Source organism: Rhinopithecus bieti, unplaced genomic scaffold, assembly GCF_001698545.2.
Source record: "Rhinopithecus bieti isolate Rb0 unplaced genomic scaffold, ASM169854v2 scaffold_3878, whole genome shotgun sequence".
In the NCBI taxonomy this organism is placed as follows: Eukaryota; Metazoa; Chordata; class Mammalia; order Primates; family Cercopithecidae; genus Rhinopithecus; species Rhinopithecus bieti.
In genome coordinates, this window is record NW_016805059.1 from 2,511,456 (window position 1) to 2,532,318 (window position 20,863).

General features: G+C 38.0%; 1 protein-coding gene across 9 annotated transcripts in view; it reads right to left on the bottom strand.

Moving 5' to 3' along the window:
* The window catches only part of GUCY1A1 (guanylate cyclase 1 soluble subunit alpha 1), a 75,133-nt gene that overhangs the window by 52,608 nt on the left and 1,662 nt on the right, over nt 1-20,863 (bottom strand). For 2 of the 9 annotated variants that reach the window (XM_017871060.1, XM_017871053.1), the window contains exon 1: nt 20,172-20,436. The exons of 1 other annotated variant lie outside the window; for it this stretch is intronic. The gene's annotated coding sequence lies outside the window, so the exon portion shown is untranslated. Of the gene's footprint in view, nt 1-20,071; nt 20,130-20,171; nt 20,437-20,691; nt 20,859-20,863 lie in introns of those variants that run through there. 6 more of the 9 variants (XM_017871056.1, XM_017871061.1, XM_017871052.1 and 3 more) reach the window with 6 other exon arrangements.

Here is a 20,863-nt window from a genome sequence, read left to right on the forward strand (position 1 = left end):
TTTTTTTTTTTTTTTTTTTTTTTTTTTTTTTTTTTTTTTTTTTTTGAGACAGAGTCACCCTCTGTAGCCCAGGCTGTAGTGCAGTGGTGTGTTTTTGGCTCACTGCCACTTCTGCCTCTGGGGTTCAAGCGATTCTCCTGCCTCAGCCTCCAGAGTAGCTGGGACTACAGGCGCATGCTGCCATGCCCGGCTAATTTTTTTTTTTTCTTTTTTTGTATTTTAGTAGAGACCAGGTTTCACCTTATTGCCCAGGCTGCTCGTGAACTCCTGAACTCAGGCAATCCACCTGCCTTCACCTCCCAAAGTGCTGGCATTACAGGTGTGGGCCACCGTGCCCAGCAAATAATTCTTTTACCTACTTACTTTCTCAATGTCAATTTGGTAGAAAGGTTTAGGTTGTGAGCAGGTAGAGCTGAGACACTAATTGGCATGTTCACTTTAAGATATTTGTGGAACCAATATAGGTCACCCAGAGTCCAGTTAAAGTAAGAGACACAGGTATTCCTGACAAAAGTGAAGTGACTCTGGGATTGACTTGTGGAACACATGAATTACCTTTCTGAGCAATGAGGAGATATCAAGGTCAACTCATCCTTGATCGGAAGGAAAGAGTGACCTTGTGGGTACAGAATTCACCCAATGGTAGGGGAAAGACAAACTGGCTGGACTCTAACTTGTCATATTTGTTAAGAAGATTCTGGAATAACAGACACTACTGACTCTCACAGTTCTTCTAATTCAGCCTTCGGAAATTTTCCCAAGCTCTTTGAGAGAAAGGACCAGAAATTTATACAGCTGTGAAAACTCAAGATGTCTATGCAACGCTGGAGATAGAATCTTACCAAACCTAATCAAGAACACATTAATCGAGAAGTGTAGGCCTGGCTACAGAAAGAACAGCAAAGATAAAAAAACAAAAACAAAAACACAAGGAGAACAAAAACAGATGTATCAATGGTGGAGGTTCAGGCAGTGGAGGAGCTGTGGAAGCCAGAGCAGGGCTGAGAGAGTCAGACAAAGCTAAGCCACCATGCAGGAGAACACGAGGAGCTCAGCGATACATAAGCATTATATGAGACCTACATTTCTATGTCCATAAATAAACTTTTATTGGAGCACAGCCACACCCACTCACTTATGCACTGTCTATGGCTACTGTGTTCAAACCGTGCAGTTGAGTAACTGCTGTGGAGGTCACATGACTGGCAAAGCCTTAAGTAGCTACTATCTTGTCCTTGATGGGGTCTGTTGACTGACTCCTGCTTTAAAGAGCTGTTGGGGACATTGCATACATTATCTTATTTAATCTTCACAACAACCTTATGGGAGGGGTGTGTGAGCGTGTGTTTGTGTATTTTAGTATTTTTTACACAAGAAGAATCTGAAACGTAGATCATGTAACTTGTCCTTGGCCATAGCTGGTGAGTGGCAGAAACAGGAAATGAACCCAACCCTATCTAACTACAGAGCTCATGCTGTGGAGCTGCCTTGAGAAACCAGGAGCTTTTGACATACTATGGTGATTGCTATTCAAGTTCCCCTACTAATAAATATAATCTGGGAAAACAAAGACTAAACTGTATCTGTTAAATTAGATTATGGAATAAAATGAAAGATCAGGTTGCTGGGCATGTCAATTAAGGTAATGAAGCTTAGATATTCCCAAAATGAAGGCAGGAGAGATGCTTTCAGGGTCCCAGTGAACTCTAAGGAGACTCCCTTTGAAAACTTCACTTTGAGCCTCTCTAGTTTTAGAGATCAGAGAAGACTTGAAAGGCAGCTAAAAAGGCTATTGGTGTCTCTGCCACATTTAAAAGATCTTTACAACAAAGTGGAGGAATACACTTTGGCAAAGTACATTTCTCAGAGAAATTTTCTCTTATGACCGCAGAGAAAAGGCTCATCAAAGTGAAGTTAAGTGTGAGATTGGAGGCCTGAAGACTCAGCAGATGTTTCTTTGGAGGTGGCCCAGGGGACCATGCTACTAAGGTATTAGTAATTGATGGGCAGGCAGGTGCCTTTTCTAGTTTTCAGACCAGCAGTAAAGCTCTTTCTGATTCTTAAGACAGGAAATGAACTTTTGTCACAACAATGGGACACAGATCCTTGATGCTTATGCTGGAACCAGGTTAGCAAAAGACGTGGCAAATTCCAACACAAATTGAATTCTGCCAAGGTTTTACAGAATGATTAGTTTAGAAGAAATCATTACCAGAAATGAATTTTGACTTCTGAACATGTACTCTTCAGGTATATATTTGGATGCTTGCAAAGTCCATGTTGAGAAAGGCTAAGTCTTTTCCCATTAAATCCAAATCCACAACTATATTCTTTAAATGCCTTCTGCCATCTAATTGATTCAAAATACAGAAAGCTTAAATAAATACCAAACAATTTTTCCTATTCATTTCAGTTCCTCTTACATAAAAGTCAATATAAAGACAGAGTCATTTGCATAATAGAAGTTTAGAACTGGAAGAGGAGTTAGAGGTTATTTATTGCAATCCCTTCCACTTGCAGATGACAGAGTGCACACTTCAGTGATGTGGTTCAAACCCCAAAGCTCAGGAGGTGTATAGGTGAGACAGGAACACAGGCAGTTTGACCATGACCCTGGAGTTCACCCAATATATCCTGATCACCCCCTCTACTGAAAATGTTGAGAAGCCCTCCTCTCTTTTTTGGACCACCAGCCACTGCAGGGAATACTTTGAGAAAACTTGAAAACTTAGTTATTTTAATTCAAATTTCACACTTCGCCATCTTTTGAGGGTTAACATAACTACTTCCTCTCAGACCAATCAGAAGATGACCTTACATCTATACATCATGCTAATGTCAACATACATTATAAAATTGCTTTTACTGTCTACAGTTCCTAAAATGTTGCCCCAGACTCTTTTTCATAATTTTCTCATCATCTTTTGCACTTTCTTGAGAAACTATCTCTTAGTCCCTTTTCAAATCTCTAAACACATTTTCTAAATAACCTTCCTCAGTATCTTGTCTTTGACACTTAATCAAGTTTGCTATTTTCCAGCCATAATCAAACCAGCCAATGCAGGTCACAGTTTATCCGACTATGGGACTGCCAATAATTATTTTCTGCTGAAATTGAAAGAACTACTGGCTCTGAGTCATCTTGTATAAACATGGAAGTGATATAGATAGGTAAACTAAACTGTTATTATCAAATTTATTCACTTTTTTTCCATTTGTTTTCCCTGGATTCTTTGTGAAGACACAAACACACCTATGTAAATGACACACGGTTTGACAATAGATTTTTTTTGTTTTCCTATATATTCTCTTTTTCTAGCTTACTTATTATTAGTGTTGTTTTCAACTTTTTTCAGAAAATTGAAATCTTACTATACCTAGAGTTTATGCATTTCCAAGGTCTGTGCTTGATAAAGAAGTCAGCAATGTTCATATAATTTCCTATCCTCCTTTTTCACTTTGCTGTGAAATCAGCTAAATGAAAAAAACCATCCATGTTTTCTATACTTCACTGCCTTATCAGAAGCACTTAGCACAGAATCAACCATCATTTGGCCATTCAATTAATATTAACTAATCTCAATAAAATGTATTAATATTAGGCTATTAGCTATAATCAATATATGGGGCAAAACATGAACCAAAAAAACATAAAATACAAATAAAAGAAAGCTAAATCAGAGCTTCTAAAATGTCTTGCTTATTGGAAATAAATTTTAAAATGAGTTGTCAGTAAATCCATTTATAATCCAATCAAAATTTACTCAGCTTCATAAAAGGATAAAAATATTCCTTTCTTTAATTTTCTTCAAAGCCTGATATAAGTGGGGTATATATAAACACACACACTGAATTTTCTTTTCTTTTTTCTCTTCTCTTCTCCTCTCTTCTCTTCTCTTCTCTTTTTTCTCTTTCCTCTTTTTCTTTTTTTTGAGATATCACTCTGTTGCCCAGGCTGGAGGGCAGGGGCGTGATCTCAGCTCACTGCAACCTCCATTTCCCGGGTTCAAGTGATTTTCTGGCCTCAGCCCATGAGTAGCTGGGATTACAGGCACATGACACCATGCCCAGCTAATGTTTTTGTATTTTTAGTAGAGATAGGGTTTCACCATGTTGGTCAGGCTCGAACTCCTAACCTCGTGATCCGTCCCCCTCATCCTCCCAAAATGCTGGGATTACAGGCGTGAGCCACCGCGCCCAGCTGAATTTTCTTATATATATATATAAAAGAAATTGTATTAGATAGTTAATGGCTATAGTAAAAAGTGAGAATAAGTAAAGATAGCGAGTTAATACTGTTTATAAGAAATATCAGATTTAGGCAATGGTGGCAAAAGAATGATCAGGGAAGTCTTCTTGGAATGTACAGAATTTGAGCTTATTTTTTTAAATGATTAAGTTTTGAAAATTAAGATTTTGGCAAGAGGCATGCCACAGAGAAAGAGCAATGTAAGTGAAAACAAGAAATGAAGGAAATTGTGGGAAAGAGGCAGGAAAAGATGGCTACTAGATATGTTATAAAATTAAAGTTGGCATGATGCGGCAACTCACTAGATCGGAGGAATAGAATGACTCTGAAGTTTTGTGTAGAATGATATAGTGCCATTCACGGAAACAGGTAACAGAAGCAGAGCTACTGGCCTGAGAGAAAGGATGTTGAATTTTGTTTTAGACACATGGATCTTGAACTGTTAGCAGGGAATCTAGGGTAGAGGTGCTTTTGAAAATTGGAGTATTTACTTCAGAAGTGTGTAATAGATTAGAGATGAACTTTTGCTTCTCCCCATAGCAGAAACCATTATTGTCAGGAGTTTAATTAAAACTGTTTAAGATCAAGAGGCTACATACATAGAGAGAAGATAACCAAATTTAGAACTCCTAGGAATCATCATGTTTAAGGACTGGAGAAAATATTATGACTATGACAGAGAAGCAGCAATTAGAAAAGTATAATGAGAATGAATATGAAAGAGGACACGTGTTCAAGAAGAAGTGTATGTCACAAGTCTGAAGAGGGTAAGGAGGACTGAGAAAATATCATTTGATTTTTAAATTGAAAGAGGTTTATGGCTTTTAAGACAAAATTTTGAATAAGAATAGTAGACTGAAAGTGGAAGAAAATGAGGAGTTATAGTGATAAAGTACTATACTGTAACTGAGTACAGATTACATTAAGATCCGTGGATTGGGAAACAGCAAGTTTAAAAGAAGAATTGTGAGGATATGAAATCCTTTTCTTTTGTTACCTATATTTGTAGCTTTCTATAAATAGAAATACGATACAGAGCACAAATATTAGCTCAAAGTACAGGGTCTTTGACTTCTGATTAAATTGCAGAAAGTCACAAGAGACTTCCACTCCAACCCTAATAATGAGAACAAGTGAGCAAGTTATGCAATCATAATTTTTTTAATCCATCAGAAAGCATCTATGAAAACTATAATTATTGAGTCATACTTGATGATGAAAGACCAAACACTTTTCCACTATTATTCAGAAACAAAGCAAAGATGCCTGCTCTCATCACTTCTAATCGATATTGTACAGTTAGGTCCTAGCCATTGCAATCAGTTAAACAACGGCCAAAAGGTTGCAAGTTTATGCGTGCGCGCGCGCATGTGTGTGTGTGTGTGTGTGTGTGTGTGTGTGTGTGTATCCAATCAACCCTTGAACAACACAGATTCAAACTCCATGGGTCCACTTATATGCAGATTTTCTTCTGCCTCTGCCATCCCAGATGTAGCAAAACCAACCCCTTATCGTCTTCTTCCTCCTACTCAAAATGAAGACAATGAGGATGAAGATTTTTTATAATGACCCACTTGCACTTAATAAATTGTAAATATATTTTCTCTTCCTTTATGATTTTCTTTGTAACATTGTCTTTTCTCCAGCTTACTTTAAGAATACAGTATATAATATATAATACATGTCAATCAACTGTTTATGTTATTGGTAAAGCTTCCAGTCACCAGTAGGCTATTAGTAGTTAAGTTTTTGAGGAGTCAAAACCTTTATGTAGATTTTTGACTGTGCAGGAGTGTCAATGCCCCTAATCACTGTGTTGTTCAAAGATTATACACGTGTATGTGCACACACACACACACATATATATTTAAAATTGTTCATGTAGGAATTCCCAATGGGTCTACAAAATAACTAGAATTAAGAAGCAAATCAAGCAGTGTTTCAGGATACAAGACTGATATACAAAATTCCACTGTAACTTCTGTCCTGGTCACAAATACTGGAAAATAATCAAAAATTCATGATACTGTCAATAAATATAAAATACTTAGCAATAAATCTAACCAAAGGCTTACAAGACTCTTACACTGAAAACTACAAACATTCATGAGATAAGTTAAGGAAGGTCTAAATATATGGAGAGATATATACCATGAATAATATTGTTAGGCTACAAATTTTCTCTAAACTGGTTTATAGATTCAGTGCAATTCCAATCAACATCCCAGCCATGATTTTAGTAAAAATTGACAAAATGAGTCTAAGATTTCACTGACGACATATGATAGCCAAATTAATATTAAAGAAGAAAAATAGTGCTGAAGGACTTATATACCTGCTTCAAAACTTAAAAAGTTAAAGTAATCAAGTGAGGTATCAGTTTGAAAGGAGTGACACAGAGATCGATAGAGATCCACAACTGCATTTTCAACAAAGGTGTCAAGGCAATAAAATAAGGGAAGAAAGTATGTTTGTTTGTTTTTTAATAAAAATGCCACTGGAACAACTGGAAATCCATATAGAAAAAGAAATAAACTTTTATCCATACATCATACTCATACAAAAATTAAATCTTAATGAACCATGCCATGGTTTGGATATTTGAATCTTCCAAACCTTATGTTGAAATCTAATCTTCAATGATGAATGTGGAGTGGATTTGGGAGATGTTTGGGTCACTGGACAGATCCCTCATGAATGACTTGGCACCGTTCTCATGATAGCCAGTGAGTTCTTCCTCTACTAGTTTCTTCAAGCGCTGGCTGTTACACAAGAGCCTGGCATCTCCTCTCTCTCTCCCTTGCTTCCTTTCTCTCTGAGTAATCTCTGCACACGCTGGCTCCCCTTCATCTTCTGTCATGAGTGGAAGCAGCCTCATGCTCTCACTAGAAGCAAAAGCGGGTGCCACGCTTCCTGTACAGCCTGCAGAACATTGAGCCAAATAAACTTCTTGTAAATAAATTGTCTAACCTTGGGTATTCTTTTATAGCAAAATAAACAGACTAAGACAGATCATAAACCTAAATACAAAAGTTACAACTATAAAATTTACAGAGGAAAACAAAAAAGAAATTCTTTGTGATCAGGTTTGAAGCAAAGATGTTTAAATTAAAAAAAAAAACACGAAATATTTAAAAAGAGCATGATAAAGTGGACTTCATCAAAGTAAAAAAATACTTTGGCTCTTTGAAAGACATTATTACATAAACAAGAACACAAGTCACATACAAGAAGAAAATATATGTAACACACAACATCAAAGGAGTTTAATCCAGAATACACAGTTTTCCAACTTAGTAAGAAAATAAAGATGGATTAGAGACTTAAATGTTAGACCTAAAACCATAAAGTCCCTATGAAGAAAACCTAGGTAATACCATTAGGACTAGCCATGGGCAAGGACTTCATGTCTAGAAACACCAAAAGCAACGAAAACAAAAGCGCCAAAATTGACAAATCGGGGACCTAATTAACTAAAGAGCTCCTGCACAGGCAAAAGAAAACTACCATCAGAGTGAAACAGGCAACCACACAATGGGAGAAAATTTTTGCATCTACTCATCTCACAAAGGGTAATATCCAGACCTACAAAGAGCTCAAACTAAATTTACACAAGAAAAAAACCAAACAACCCCCATCAAATAAGGGGGAAAGGATTTTTTATTTGATAAAACATACCATCGTTCTCAAACGAACATCCTACAGCCAACAGACACATGAAAACTCCATCATCACTCGCCATCAGGAGAAATGCCAAATCAAACACACAATAGGATACCATTCACACCAGTTAGAATGGCAATGATTAAATATCAAATCAGGAAACAACAGGTGCTAGAGCAGGATGTGGGAGAAATAGAGCACTTTTACACTGGCTTGGTGGGACTGTAACTAGTTCAACCCATTGTCGGAAAACAGGTTGTGGCGATTCCTCTTAAGGATCTAGAACTAGGAAATACCATTTGACCCAGCCACTTCCATTTACTGGGTTAACCACAAGATAAATCATGCTGCGTATAAAGACACATGCACATGTGTATTTAGTACAGCATTATTCACAAATAGCAAAGACTTGGAATCAACCCAAATGTCCATCAGTGACAGACTGGATTAAGAAAATGTGGCACATATACATCATGGAATACTATGCAGCCATAAAAAAGGATGAGTTTGTGTCCTTTGTAGGGACATGGACGCAGCTGGAAACCATCATTCTCAGCAAACTATTGCAAGAACAGAAAACCAAACACTGCATGTTCTCACTCATAGGTGGGAATTGAACAATGAGATCACTTGGACACAGGAAGGGGAACATCACACACCAGGGCCTATTGTGGGTAGCGGGGAGGGGGGAGGGATAGCATTAGGAGATATACCTAATGTAAATGACGAGTTAATGGGTGCTGCACACCAGCATGGCACATGTATACATATGTAACAAACCTGCAAGTTGTGCTCATGTACCCTGGAACTTAAAGTATAATAATAATTTAAAAAGGAAACATTCCATTTTAAAATGGGCAAAAAATCTGAATAGACAATTCATTAAAGAAGATAGTCAATAAATATTTCTTCATATGCTCAATATTATTAGTTATTAAACAAAAACTCATTAGAATGTCTAAAATTCTAGAGTTTGGCAATGTCAAGAGTTATTGGCAATGTGGAATAACTAGAATTCTAATAGAATACTGGTGGGAATGGAAAACAGTTTGGCAGTTTCTTAAAATGCTAGACATTCAACAAATGATATTGTTCATGAGCAAAACCTGGGTAATTCACAAATCATCAGGAAAACTTACAATGTGGGCAGAAAGGTTACCATAGTAATTACCACAGTAGGTAAAAGTGTGAACCCTGTCTAGCTACAAATACCGATTCCATTATTAATTAAATGTATGACATTTAGGCAAGTGACTTATCTATTCTGTGTATCATCAATTTTTTCATCTGTAGAATTGTGATGAGAATATAACATTCCTCAAGGGATTTGATTAAAGTAATGTAGTTGTATTAATGCTTGGAATGTAATATGTACTTAAGAAATGTTCACTATTATTAACTGGACTCGATATAAAATTATTGTAAAAACTTTTGTGTTTACCTTGTTCAAGACACATTTGAGTTAAAGCAGCATTTCTTGAAATGTGGTTTGCAAACTCTTGGGGATGTCCTGAGACCTTTTCAGAGGATCTGCAAGGTCAAAACGATTTTCATAACAATGCTCTAATATTATGCACCTTTTTCATTCTCATTCTCTCACAGATTGCAGTAGAGGTCTCCAGAGACTACATGACATGTGATGATGTAATCATTCTAATGGAATTTATATTTGTGTAGAATTTTCTAAATTAGTAGGTTTAAAGTATAAGTGTGCTTTTTTTTGTTTGTCTGTTTTGTTTTGTTTTGTTTTGAGACGGAGTCTCGCTCTGTCACCCAGGCTGGAGTGCAGTGGCCGGATCTCAGCTCACTGCAAGCTCTGCCTCCCAGGTTCACGCCATTCTCCTGCCTCAACCTCCCGAGTAGCTGGGACTACAGGCGCCTGCCACCTCGCCTGGCTAGTTTTTTGTATTTTCAGTAGAGACGGGGTTTCACCGTGTTAGCCAGGATGGTCTTGATCTCCTGACCTCGTGATCCGCCCTTCTCGGCCTCCCAAAGTGCTGGGATTACAGGCTTGAGCCACCGCGCCCGGCCAAGTGTACATTTTTGGAGATTAACGCACTTTGTTCTCAGAACTTCTATTTTGATTTTTTCCTAACTATCGGGGTACTTGCTATAATGTTTGTAATTTCATTATTGCCTAATAATTTATTATTTTGAAAACTTGAAGTTTTTCTTGGTCTTAAATATAAACATAAGAAGTAATTCCACTTTGCTAAATTTTTTAGATAAACAGCTATTATTTTAGATTTTAATATTTATTCTAATTTAAGACTAAGTCTATTGATTTTTTCACATATATTATTTATATATATATACATATATATACACATACATATACACACACACATTTTTTTTTTTAAATGGAATCTCGCTCTGTCAGTCAGGCTGGAGTGCAGTGGCACAAACTTGGTTCACTGCAACCTTTGCCTCCCAGGTTCAAATGATTCTCCTGCCTCCGTCTCCAAAGTAGCTGGGATTACAGGCACCCACCACCATACCTGGCTAATTTTTGTATTTTTCGTAGAGATGGGGTTTCACCATGTTGGACCAGGATGGTCTTGAACTCCTGACCTCAGGTGATCTGCCCACCTTGGCCTCCCAAATGCTGGGTTTCAGATGTGAGCCATGGTGCCTGCCTGGCCTGATTTTTTTCTTATATTAGGATGGATTCTTGGTTTAAAAAGAGGAAACTAGACAACGTTTTCAATCCACAGCTGCACTATCTAGAACTGCCATTGTGAGCTATAGCTATCCAATACTAAAACCTTCCTGATGAGATCAGTGGTGATAGTCATGAAGGCTAACTTCTGACTCTGTATAATAAAGTGTGTCACCATTTGGAAAATGTGTAAATTTCAATGGACCAATGTTTTCCAAATGACCATGATGCTACACATAAGCTGATGAACAAAATCACGTATGAATAAAGGATCTATTCCCCAGTATTCTTCAGGACCTTTCTCTTATAATCACATTACCTAGTCTTCCCTTAGAATCTTTTGTCAACTCATCTGATTACTTATTCACTCATTCATTCATTCATTCACATATGCCAAAAATATTTATTAGGCACCTATTACTGCATTCTAAAGGATGAGATCTCAGGTATTAAAAACAAAAGCAAATAAATAAAAACAAGCCAATCCTAGTTCCTTAAGGAATGTTTTGAGTAAAGGTTGGGGTGGACAGACTTAGACCACACAAACTCAGTTCAGTGTGATGTCATGACACGGTGTGATGGGAACATGAAGAATCTGCATGTGCCCCTGTACAGTACATTGGTAAACATGTCCTTGAACAAGTGACACTTAAGGTGAGCTTTGTAGAACAAACAGGAAATAGCAAGGCAGAGAAAACAAAATAAGGCATTGCAGGAGCAGAAAAATAAATGCAAAGACACAGACTTGAAAACAAAAAAAAAGGTTGGGAGTAAATTGCAGCTAAGACAACGTGACCATTACACACTATTCAAGGAAGAGAATGATGAAGAGTAAAGCTGCAGTCAGGCAGGAAAATACAGCTGTCAGATTACCCACGTAAGTGATCAACACTGCATGACTCCTACACCACTGAAAATGAGTTTTAACACATGCTCTGCAGCAAAAATTCTGGAGACTTAGAGTCACTGGCCAATTAGTATTTATCAAGGACAGTGAATGTAAATAGAAACATACCAAATACCTTTTCACTGTGTACAAAATAGATGGTGACAACATGCAACTACTAATTTCCAGGACATGCTAAACAGAGCCAATGTTAAGATAAAAATAACTAAACTGATTTTCCTCTGGTTTGATTTAGGTAGATAATCAAGGCCACAACATGCCAACGTGGAAAAATGTCCTAACCATCCCTAGGAATGAAGAAAACTAATAGGCAACAAAAGTGTAAAAAAACAGCTCTTCTTAGGACATTCTTTGCTTTCTTTTGGTCTTCCTCTTTCTATTTAAGCCCTGTATGGTTGCCCAATACACCCTATTTAGGTCTCGTTTTCTTATCTATGCCCCACATACTGAGCCTTTCAGTTTCCTTTTTCTCTTTACTTTAAAAAGCTATGTCCAAGTGTCATGCTCTTGATTGAAGGCAGAAGACAACAAAATACAAGTAACCACTGCTATTGGGCAACCAGGTTGTGCTGCTCTTCATGGTAAAACAGGTGTCTTATTGACTCCGGGAGATACTCCAAAAGATTACATCAACCCAAAGGAGATTTAGGCCATAGGGCAGGACCAAGTAGGAGAGCAATTTTTGTGGAAGGTGGCCTTGCAATATCCCTCATATACAGCTTTCTTGCTCTCAGCAGGCAAGTCATAAAGGCTTAGGTGGTAACCAGTCTAGGTTAAGGCAAACTCTCATAGCTTCAAAGAGGAGGAGAAAGAGAAGAGAAGAAAAGCAGTGACTTTAATTAGGATAATTTGCTCTCCAAAGTATAAACTCTTATGGGCATATCACAGCTCTCCTACATACCACTGCTGGATTTTTGTTAGCATAAGATCAAACAACAAGGGCTTATGAATTATTCTGAGCCAGTCACACAGAAAAGAAGCAGAAATAGATGCTGTGGTGTATTAAATTGTTATTTGGGATACAGCTGGACAAAGAGGAATATGACTTACAATTAGTTACTGCAAATATTTTAAAACATTAAAAGAAATAGAATTTTACCCAAAGATGTTTGTTTTCACTGGGAAGCCTGCCTTTTGCTAATCATATTTACAAATGTATAGTGCTAATCTAATATATGAATATCTTGCTTTACAACTCGTGTACTGACAATTTTATTGCATTTATCCAAATTTCCTTCAATGCTACATTTGTAATTCTCTAAATACTTCACATATAGTGCTAAAGATCTTGATATGATTTTATGCTTACAAATACACAATTTAAAAGTTCATGTTATACTACGGAATACTGAAATTCCTTGTCACATATTTTATTAATTTAATATTGTAATAAAAACCACATATCACTTAACTGCTTATAATGAGCATATTTGAAGCTGCAAAGTGATTGCAAATTGAAAACAATAAGCAGCTAAAAATTCCAGTGCATATACTGTCACACACCAAATAACAATGTTTCTGTCAGCTATGGACCACACACACAATCATGTTCCCATATGATTATAATGGGGCTGAAAAACTCCCATTCCTTAGTGACTGGCAGCCATTGTAATGTCATAGCACAATGCATAGCTGAAATGCTTGTGGAGATGTTCGTGCAGGCAAACCTGCTGTGCTGCCAGCCATATAAAAGTATAGTACATACTATTACGTACAGTATATAAAACTCGATAGTGATAATAAAGTACTATTTTATTGGTTTATGTATTTACTATACTATACCTTTTATTGTTAGAGGGTACTAGTTTTACTTAAAAAAATAAGTTAAGCGTAAAACAGCCTCAGGCAGTTTCTTCAGAAGGTATTCCAGAAGAAGGCATTGTAATCATAGGCGAGGACTGCTCCATGCATGCTGTTGTCCCTGAAGATCTTGCAGTGAGAAAAGATGTGGCAGTGGAAGACAGTGAAACTGAAGATCCTGACTTTGTGTAGGTCCAGGCTAAGGTGTGTGTTTTTGTCTTTATTTTAATAAAAAAGCTTAAGACATAAAAGAAATAAATTTTAAAAGAAAAAATCTGTTAGAATAAGCATATAAAGAACGAAAATCCTGGACTTGTAATCCAACCCTTCTTTATTTTAAACATTTTTTTACAAGTATTCTCCATATAACTTCACTGTTCCAAGTAGGCTTATCATAGTACACCCACCCTTCCTTCCTTCCTTCCTTCCTTCCTTCCTTCTTTCTTTCTTTCTGAGATGAGATGGAGTCTCCCTCTGTCGCCCAGGCTGGAGTACAATGGTGCAGTCTTGGATCATTGCCACCTCCGCCTCCCGGGTTCAAGCAATTCTCTGCCTCAGCCTCCTGAGTAGCTGGAATTACAGGCACCCACCACCATGCCCAGCTAATTTTTTGTATTTTTAGTAGAGACGGGGTTTCACCATCTTGGCCAGGCTGGTCTTGAACTCCTGACCTCAGGTGATCCGCCTGCCTCGGCTTCCCAAAGTGCTGGGATTACAGGCGTGAGCCACCACGCCCGGCCATAGCACACATTTTCACTGAGTGCTTATGAGCCATTGAGCACTTGTATTCGATGACTGTGTATAAAATGGAGAACTAAACAGAAATGGTACCTCTTTCCACAAGTATCAGTATAATAGTAAAAATTCAGCAAGTAATTATTCATATCATAATAATTCTACAGAGGAAGCACAGTGTGTTACAGAAAAACATAATAAGGCATGCAATTTAGGCTTGGAAGGTCAGGGAAAGGTTTTAAGAAGCAGAGCTCAGTTTGAGATCTACAACATGAGTAGGTGCGGGGCTCACAAAGATTGAACAAGGGGAAACGAAAAGCTAGTAATGGAAAAGTGGTGTTCTCCACAAACAAATACTTCAAAGCTATGGCTTGGGAAGGCTCAGCATTGCCTGTTCTGCAATACACAGGGCACACATACACACGCCAAATACACACACACACACAGCCCCAACACATCTGTTCCCTGCAGTGAATCCTTTCCTTTCCTCTGTCTAGAATACTCTTCCTACTATTTGCCACATTTGAATCCTACAGGTCCTATGATGTCCAACATCCTGATCTTGTTTTAAAACCTCAGCTAAGTCTTAGATCTCCTCTGGAAAGCCTTACTCAATATTTCCATCTTACCAAACTCTCTTCCTTCTCCTAACTTCTTTAAAACTTATTAAAACTATTCTACAAATATTATGTTCATTGTTAAGTGCTGACATGTATAATTCTGAGACTATTTCTTAGTTTTGTTCATGCAGACTTTAAATTCCTTCAAGTCAAGGAGTGTGTGTCATAAACTTTGCTTTGTATCTTCCTCAGTGACAAGCATAATCCATAATAAACTTTATTGAGAGAAGTACAAAATAGCAGCTGAGTCTCTAAGAAGAGTGTTATAAAATGTAAGACATAAAATAAGCTGAAGCTTACAAAAACAAGAAAACACATCCTTTTAATTCTTGCTATGATTGCCAGATAAAGTGGTGGTGATGGCATTTTTATTAGATGTAGGAAGAGTGCACTGGAAAAAGATATTCAAATCACAGTACATGAACAAACAGGCAGAACCACTCTGCTCTTGTTTTGTTTCATATCCATTCCTTAAGAAAATAATATCCATACTTATAAAAGTAGGACAAAACTAAAAATAACAAATGTAAGGCCCAGAATATAGAATGATATCAAATATTCTAAATGAGTTTAAATCCATTAATTTGGAGAAATTACACTACAAAATATTGAAAGCATACATTGATAAGATAAAGGAATTGTTAAAGTAATCTTTAAAAATATTATGGTGAAGAGAAGTGTTGACAGAGTCCAACCATTGCCTCAATTTTCAAAATTGGGAAGGTGGATTCCATCAGCTACAATTTAGAGAGCTGGACATTAATTGCAGGAACTATTCCAAAGAGATGATTAAAAACGTGGCATGCAAGCATTCAGAATGTGAAGCGCTATTATCTACAAGCTAAAGAGAGGTCACATGAACCTGTCCTTATCAACTAACCTAGTTATCTCCTTTTGTTTTTAATAGCAGTTACTTGACATCTATTCTGCAGAAAGTAGAGACTCATTTCTGGGAGGAATTTGACCAAATCTGTTTCAGTATACTCTCTTAAGCCACACAAAGGAATGTAAACTTCAAAGAGAATTATTCGACTATATAACTGGTTGAACAGCCTGATAAAGAGGAATAATTTATGGACTAATGTAAAGCAGGAGTCTAACATAAAGGAAGGTGTCTAGGAACATGCCAAAGGTAGTTCCAGTTCAGCATTGTAGATATTTACTTGGATGAAGATGTTAATTATATCCTGCTAATTCCCCTAAATTGGTGAAAATGGCTAATCTGTATCAAGGACTCAGAATCCAAGAAGACCTTGACTTTCTGGAACAACAGGCTAACTAAAGGTAACAAATTTAATTGCAGTAAGTATTTGTAAAAAGTCCCAAATCAAGTGGTCAAACAAAAAATTTGGTGGGGAAAAGAAGTGTATTTGCAGAAGAATGTGCAAAAAAGATACACAATTAAACAGTGTTGAATGAGTGAATAAAAAAGGGAGGGAAAGAGTAGAACAGATTTCAGGTTGATTTACTATATGATATCCAGAGAAGATAAATATATCAGAGGACAGTCCTCTGTGTTCGACTCTGGGGATCATACTTTAATAAAAACAGAAGCGTATCCAAAATAGAAAAGCCCTGGTAACAATGAGACTCTCAACCCATGGTAAATAAGCATGGGTTGAAGAAACTGAATATTATCTTAGACACTATTAAGAGTTGTTAGATGTAAAAGCATTTTGTATAATACTCTAAGGGGTAAAATTAAAGATATAAATATCATAGAGGCAAATTCAATAGTTGAATATAAGAAAAGAGTTCTTATGCTCAGAGCTGGTCAAGGAAATGCCTACCGTATTCAATATGAGTGTTGACAAATAATTTGCCAAAACTGACCTTAACATCCTCTATGAATTAAAAAGTATGGTCCTCTGCTAAGAATGAAGAGTGGAGATAATCTGGGTAGACTAGAAAACCTGGAAAAACCCAGAATATGTACCATGGAGAATTTGATATGAAATTAAGAAAGAATAAATAACTGCATAGCTCTGCTAAGTATCCTCTAAGCTGACATTGGAGTGAAGCAATTGGTAGTTGGCCACAAGATACAGTTATGTCTCTTTGTTCAGCTAAACCAACAGCAAGGAAGGTAAAGCAAACATTACAAGTGAAGCTGACATTGGGAAGGCAGGTTCTTGTAGGTCTAATGGTAAGAGATTTAAGGGTTGGAGCAGAGTTAAAATTGTTGGTGAAATAAATAACAGTTTACAAGCAATTCTGAAGAGGCTACAAACTATATGACAGAAGAGCACATAAGGGTCTCTGTCACCAAGACCATAGCTCCATGTGGTAGCATCAAGGCATAAACAAGCCTTAATTCAAGAATGACAATGTCAGCAATGTTAAGCTCTTTAGACACCTACTACGCACCAAGCACTATGGATCCAACATTGGATATCGTTAAGGAGATTTGAGTTTAGTGGGAGATGCAGACATTTAAACAGGTACTTTCAATGACATGTGACATAGCAAAAGAGGATAAATAGATAGGCTGAACCTAGAATAAAAAGGTCAGGATTAAGAAATGGGTCTGCCCCATTAGCGTCCCCCAAGAAGGTGTTCACTCTCAAAGCCATTGTCTCCTGTCGACTTCCTGCTAATTCTTAGTGTGGTGAGATAGAGGACTCGGTATATGAGTTAATTAATTTGAGTTGGCCTCAATTTTATAAAAGGGAGGATTTGTTTTAATGAAACATTATTAATGGCCAGAAAGCACGCCATATAAGAGAAGTTAGAAACTACAGGCTGTGAGGCACATTCTTGTGGCAAGGAAGAGCCTGCTACAGAATCTCTCAAGTTTTAAGATGTAGCCATTCTCTCCTACTGTGGGCTGAGGGGGAAGTCCACTCTACAGCTCTTCCTTCACTCCTCCCAAACAACTCTGTTCATCCTCTGTAAGCCTTCGAGGCTACAGGAAGATGAAGCCTATTGGCATGAATCCAGGAAAGAAGAAAAAATACATATATAATAGGTAAGACATTTCAAAGTTCTGAAAGAAAATAAGAGAAGCAGATATGATTCAGGATAGCCAGGACATTACTTCACCCCAAGTAAATCAACTAGTAACTAAACATTGACAAAAGCTCTTCTCGTATCAAGTGAAGATGTAGACACCCAAAACAAACTATCGCAGAATGAATGTACATGGCCAAGAGACAAAAATATTTTTAATTATTGATACTTTAGGAAAAAAATATTTGTTTTTACAAATGTGCAGAAAAGTAATAAATAGAAATGTTTAAGAAAAGTGGCTTGGGTAAATATGTTTAATTAACCAGTGTAGAAATCAGTGCCATCAAAATGGAATCTTCTCACAGATAAAAGCCAAGCAACTTCTTAGTGAATCTGACACAGAAAAAGTATTTTGAATAACAACTTCCTCCAAAATTTGTTCCCGTTAGTGGACATACTTTTTGACTTGTATTATTGAAATATTGCTTTACCTTTCCCTTTCCCCTTACTTGTAGAGATTCGTTCTGATGGCTAATTTGATGTTTATTTAGTTCTGTAAAAGGTTAATTAGAAATTATGGGGTACAGATCATGTTATTTTAAACTAACCTGTAAAGAAATAAATATTCTCCTCAGTCCACACTAATTAATTGTTAGCACATGTAAATGCAGGATTTAATTTCCCTTGTATAGTTTCTGAAAAAATTCGAAGTTACACAATATCTCAATTTGTCAATAAAAGTGATGTTAGATACAGATTTAATTGCTTTCAATTTCATTTGAAAAATATCTATGACAAAATTCTTAAAACTCGGTCACAAAATATTTTATTGATTTTTTTTGTAATAGATGCACTTTAATTTTAACATTATCACTTAAGTTTGTATGTAGTGAAATATTAAAATAGCTTTTTTACAAATGTCTTAAGAAAGATCCTTAATAAGTCACAGCTTGTAAGAGTTACAAGACTGATGCATTGTAAAGGTTTTCCATACTTTTTTAGTTATTGGATAAATAAATAAAATATTTTACATTTCCTTCCTCATTCTCCGAATGACAGAAAACTATTTTAATCATGTTATTTAATACCTGAATATCTAGAAGCAAGACCTTTAAGGGGCTATTTATATTTCATAAATTATGAGACACCATACCAAGTATAAATACTTTATATTTTGATTGGATTTCAAAGACAAAATATGATTTTTATTTTCTGTCATATAATAGAAAGCGATCTTACAATATAAAGTATAAATATACCTTATAGATATAAATATAAGGCCATCTACTAATTACAAATTTCTACTAAATAAACTTCACAGACCTGTTTCCTAATACATAAAAATACATACATCTGGTCTATTTTATGTGAAATATTTAACTACTGTAACACCATTTAACTGTTCTAGAATTTTCCTTCTAGCCTATGTCTGCAGGCTGTACGTAGAGAGCCTGTTGTTTCAAGAAAAAGTGTGGCTTACGTGTTTTTACCCAGTGGTCCTTAATTTTCTATTAGGGCACAGGTCCCTTTTGGATATTTAACTCTCTACTATCTCCCTTAAAATGCAGTCACTCTAATGTTTAAATACAATTTTAGGGACTTCACGGCCCCTTGAAGAAGATCCACAGACCCGGTTGTTTAATGGCTGAACAAAGCATAGACTGCATAGACAACTTACACTGAAGGAATAATAAAGCTTATATATATAACTTTCAGACAAATTAAGTGTTGCTTATTTTGGTTACATCATTGCTATCATAACGCGTTGATTTTTTAGCACGGTACGTAATAGGATACCTGAAATTATCACTCTTAAAGAAAAAAATATGTATAGCCATTTTAGGAAAAGCAACAGACAACTTCTACACTACAAACCAAGACAAAAAAAAATTACATCAAGTGCTTCAACGCTTACCTATATGTAACAGGAAAGTTTGATGTTCCTACAAAGACAGTCCTAGTAAGTGGCAGAGATGTAATGAAATCAAATCAATAATTCATTAAATAGGCATTTAGTGAAATCACCATAGGAGGACTGATCCTAAAACATCACTACTGCTACGTTATAAATGAAGTTCAAATGACATAAAAAAAAAAAATCTATCCTATTTAGAACTCAGCACTGCTTCCATAGGTTGGAAATCAAGATGCCTTCAACCAGTCATCTTTAAGTGAGCTGTACAATCTTCTGGCTTACTTCAGAAGATGTAAACTGTTTATGGAGTGCAAAATGAAAGAATAACCATGTGAAAATCAGTGAGCAAAGAAAGACGCACGAAATCCATAGCCTGAAATCACATGACCACATTGCAACGCAGCCCCTACACCATTGTCACTGTCAGGCAGCTGGGGTGACAGGGTGCAGATAGGCGCGGAGACCGCGGTGGTCCCCTGCTCACGGTTTCTCCAAGAGCTGCAGTCCTAACGAAAACAGAAATGGGACTGCCAAGCAGTAAATCATTGTGTCTCTTTCGCACACACGCGCACACCTCGGGGAGCTGCAGGGCAGCAGCTGGAAGTTAGCCGGCTGCCTTCTCTGGGCAGCCCGGCGATCGCAGCGTTTGCTGTGGAGGAGGACGCGCCTCTTACCCACGCCGCAGCTGGCCGGGTGAAGTTGCCCTGAAGCCTGCCGCCGCCTCCAGCCCTGCTGCCTCCGGGGTCCAGGCATCCCCCTGCTGCGCCCGCTCGCTCGCCTGCCGGAGCGCTGGAGGCCGCAGCGCTACATGGGGCTGGCGGGCTCTGCGGCCCGGGCGCCCTGGCCGTGGGAGAGCAGCGGCCCCAGCGCGCCCCGCGCGTTCTCACGGCACGGCCCCGCGAGCGCAGCAGCCGGCGCGGCGCTGCCCCGAGCCCACCCCCGTCAGTGCTCCTCCTTCGGGCGCCGCGGGTCCCGAAGGGCCCCAAGCCCTGGGCCGGCCCCCCGGGCGTCGTCTCCTTTCCTCTCGCTCCTCCCCAGCGTGGGAACCCGGCCCTGGCTCCCCAGGGCTGGGCAGCTAGGAGCGTACGGAAGGTTTCTCAGGAGAGGAAGGTGACCCAGCCCAAGCCGGGGTCCCGGAAGAGGGACCGCCTGTCTGAAAAGCCCCGACCGCGTGGGGATGCAGAGACCACTTACTCGGTGGCTTCGCACACCTCGGGGCTGTGCTTCCGGATCTCTAGCACCTCCAGGGTGCCCCTCGCAAATCCGCACTGCGAAGGGAGAAAGAGAGCGGGCGTCAGGGGTGGCAGGCGGTGAGCGGGAGAGGGGACCCTGCAGTGGCACCTGTGGGTCCCCGCGCGAGTGCACC